General features: G+C 35.8%; 1 non-coding gene across 1 annotated transcript; it reads right to left on the reverse strand.

The window, feature by feature from the left end:
• Nucleotides 1-2,194: 2,194 nt before the first annotated feature.
• On the reverse strand, nucleotides 2,195-2,313 carry LOC120625473. Its single transcript, XR_005658801.1, has one exon. It is a non-coding gene; the product is annotated as a 5S ribosomal RNA (ribosomal RNA).
• Between the last annotated feature and the right edge of the window lie 2,015 nt (nucleotides 2,314-4,328).

Raw genomic sequence — 4,328 nt, forward strand, 5'->3', positions numbered from 1 at the left:
AAGGGGCGTCCCCACAGATAAAAATTAACGGTTCGCCACAGATAATGAACCGTTCGGATATGAGTGACGTCTCTGTGGCTATTTGACAGCCAAATTATATATTCTGTGCACGAATATTTTATGCGGCGCATGCCCATATAATATAACGCTCCAAATGGCTTTGAAGAGAATTATTGTTGTTTTAATTACTTTTAATCGATTTCAAAAAGGGTTATTGTTTTATTTAAAAGTTACCATTTTGCTCTATACTTAAAAATTTAATATGATTACCTATAATTACGAAGATGTGATAGCCTAGTTGTAAGAGCTTTGGCCTCTGTTCGAGGACAACGAGTTCTATCCCCGACACGCACCTCTAACTTTTCGAAGTTTTCTGCGTTCTTTTTTTTTTTAAAGTATCTCTTGATTAAACGGTGAAGTAGAAACATCGTGAAGCGGTTTTCTCATGCCGGAGAGTTCTCTAATTTTATAGGGGTGTGTGAAGTCCACCAATCCGTAATTGGCCAGCGTGGTAGACTACAGTCATGTTCCTGTAGAGAGAGCCGGTATCTGACCCAACTTTGTTTGTTTGTTAACACCCTAATATTTTTTTTTAATATAATTTGAAATTTTGATTGACAAAACTCATTTCTGCATAAATATAATTATTATTGGATATAGTAGATACTTCCGAACAATATATAGGGCAACATAGGGTAACATGGTAAGTTGAAAACTATCGCCTATAATCGCAGGTCATGCAACGATCACTTCCAACCAACTGCAAAATCCTAAAATCCTCTTATCAAGGATTACTTAAACGATAAATAGCTTGGGTGTGAATTGCTCTTCACTTCACAGATAAATATAAACTGTCTTTGAGATGGTGATAACAAAAATAAAATAACCCGGCTTAGTTTGTTGTAGGCTCTTAGCCCAGGGCGCGTTTGGAACCCTCGTAGCTATAGCTTTAAGTTTGCGAACGAAATTATCACCATTAATAAATAATAATAATAAATAATAGTAATGTATATTATATATATACAACGTCAATTCACACATCGTCATCTAGCCCCAAAGTAAGCGTAGCTTGTGTTATGGGTACTAAGATGACTGATGAATATTTTTATGAATAATATACATAAATACTTAGAATATACATATAAACACCCAGACACTGAAAAACATTCATGCTCATCACACAGACATTTTCCAGTAGTGGGAATCGAAGCCACAGCCTTGGGCTCAGAAAGCAGAGTCGCTGCAAACTGCGCCAATCGGCCTTCAAATCCTTTATTTCACCATTGTGTATAAACGCTTCATAAGCGCCTGTGATAGGCCTACATGAATAAAGAATATTTGATTTCTTATTTGAATTTGTGCTGAACTGTGTCCATTAACCTGAGGTATGGGTGTTAACCTCATGAGTCTATAATTACACTGGCAACGCCTTTATAGACCGGAACACAGCATTGCCACAATGCTGCTTAGTGGCAGATAGTGATAACAAAAAAAATACCCGGCTAAGTTTGTTGTGGGCTCTTCTTAGACCAGGGCGCGTTTGGAACCCTCGTAGCTTTAGTTGGCGAACGAAGTTATCACCATCCCCTTACAATTATGTAAACATATATGTATGAACGCTTCATAAGTGCCTGTGATAGGCCTACATGAATAAAGAAAATTTGAATTTGATACAAAAAAGAGTCACGCTACCTCCATTGCATCATATTAACTTTATATGATGCAATGTAGGTTTTTCTTACTTCTTCATCTCAAAGTGCTATGTTATTTCAAGGCCCGCGATCATGAAGGGAACTTTGATACCTCGAATTTGAATAAGGAACGAGTGCTTTTTCTAAATCATTGGCGTAGGTTTTTCTTAGTCCCATGTTTAGTTTTGCCCTGTATGATTAGTTGTATTTTCACACAAAACAGATCATGAAGTAACATAAGAACAACAACCAATAAAAAAATAATAGTGTGTGGAATCCCACCACGCGGAAGAAATGAAACTTCGTAATGTGGAAATGAAAATAGGAAGGGGTAGAAATTGATTTTAAGTAAAATCATATTGTATCATATTTAAGACAAACTTTATTAAAATTGCTTACAATTCTATTGATCGCATCTTTTATTTATCTAAATCTTTTTATTTCTGAAATTCATTTAAAGATGTGGTAGAAGGAACCCGTTTAACATAAAGTTTAAAAAAAAAAGCCAACATCACGCGGTGTTCCCAGGCGGTCACCCATCCAAGTACTGACCGCGCCCGATGTTGCTTAACTTCGGTGATCGGACGAGAACCGGTGTATTCAACATGGTATGGACGTTGGCGACAGCTGCATTGAATTACACAATCAGAATATGACAATCTGTCAGATAATATAATTATCCATCAATGGTAGCGCTAAACGTATAACGGACCATTAGAAGTTAGCATTAGAAGGGTTGGATTGTTGGAGCATTAGAAGTTTCACTTGAAAAAAAAAACTAGCCGCTCTCCACCACATGCGTGTAAAAATGCAGCCAATAGATGTGACGGACTTACGTTCCAGGATATTTTCCTAAAAAACAATTAACATATCATATTAAAAATTTAGTGTTTAAGTGTATACAGTGTCGAGTTAAATTATGAAAAATTATTGTTTACATTTGTCAAGCAGAGTGCTACAACCAACTATGCAGAGATTTAAATGTAAGAAACAGATTTATGACTAAAGATGTCAAGATCGCAGGAGGATCGCTAAAAAGGCCTTGTAACTACAGGATTGTAGAAAAAAGTGTTGTGTGCTGTTTTTACATACGTTTCTCATTATGTGGCCAAGATATTCAAGCATTCGTTTCTAAACTAAATATACAACTTCTGGTTTTCAACTTAGCACGGTAACGTTTATATTTTGCCTCTCCAGGAAATCTTTAACATTCTCCTGTATACCCAACATTCCAAAGTTTTGCCCAATAGTGGGACATTAATTAGCTTCATGATGATGATAATCTCAACCGGTAATTGATGAATAAAATCCAATGGGGCACGTTGGGCCGACATTTTTTCGCCGATAATGGCCGCATTCGATTTATTTAGCCGAGATAAGATAAGAAAACGGGTACCCGTATCACAAATCTCGAACTTTCGAATATAAAACGCTGTAAAAGTTATTTGCGAAATAATTTAAGTTACCTGAGATAACTTAGGGCGGAGGCTCCTAAAGTGTTGAACGAACATACGGGTAAAATATTGATATTACTACTAGGGATAATTAATTAATTACCTACCAGCATGGTTAGTAAAGGCGGGAAATAAAAATTATATCTCCAGTTTGGAACCCCTGACATTGATATGGCCACCTGCCAAAGCGTTTGTTATTATTACTCGTGTGTCGTTATTACTCGTGTATTATTATTATTATTTATATATGCTAATTAATATAACTTTTAAAAAGGAGTAAATAAACTGATACGCGGGTCGTAACCAAGCGTAACAGCAACAGAATAATGGTGATGTTAAAAGCTTTCGGGTATAGGACATGTGTTAAGAGAAACTGCCTCCTAAATAAGTGTAAGAGTGAAAATTGGTATTTTTACGAGATTAGTTTGCAAAGTTATTGGGATGACGCCTGTGATAGAGATAACTATTGGCAAAATATTAACTCTGGTTACTGTCCATTCTCTTTTAATCTCTGTTGCCAAGTCAATATAATGAGTGGCCTTTTCCGTGTGTGTACTAAGACGATTCTGTGTATAACATACTGCTAAGTCTATGGTATAAACGATTTTATTAATTTTATCTCATATTATTGTTGTATATTATTTGGAAATTATTTCCACTCTGCATCAATGCTGGGAGAGTTGATAAAACTCTGGGCGAAGACAAAATTTTTGTCTCTTTAGCGTGGGAGAATAATATCTCCTGCCAAATTAAAAAAGGGTTGACAACCCCTGCGGAGTGGTGAGCGCTGTGGTTTTATAGTTGGAGGTCCTGGGACGATCACAGTTAAGGGCAATTTAGGAATTTATAACTTCCGATTTTTTTCTGTCTGTCTGTTTTGGTAGGAGTCTTTCCACGTTGCTTGCTATTTTTTTTTTATTTAGTTCGCAAAACTGACAATAAACTGCTTATTGCGTAATATAAACTATATCACTATTTGGCATGTGTATACAATTGTGCTCGATGCGAACATAGCATGCAAATCCGCTGGGTACATAAGACTGCTGTAAACAGCTAAACAAATTAATTTCATATTGTGATTTTATAAATTCAATTGTGACTTTTAACTACTGCTGTTGTGTTTAATTTATCTATAGTTATTATATCAACCCAAATACTCGGGAACTTCGACATTTTTTCATTG

This window comes from Pararge aegeria, chromosome 7, assembly GCF_905163445.1.
Source record: "Pararge aegeria chromosome 7, ilParAegt1.1, whole genome shotgun sequence".
In the NCBI taxonomy this organism is placed as follows: Eukaryota; Metazoa; Arthropoda; class Insecta; order Lepidoptera; family Nymphalidae; genus Pararge; species Pararge aegeria.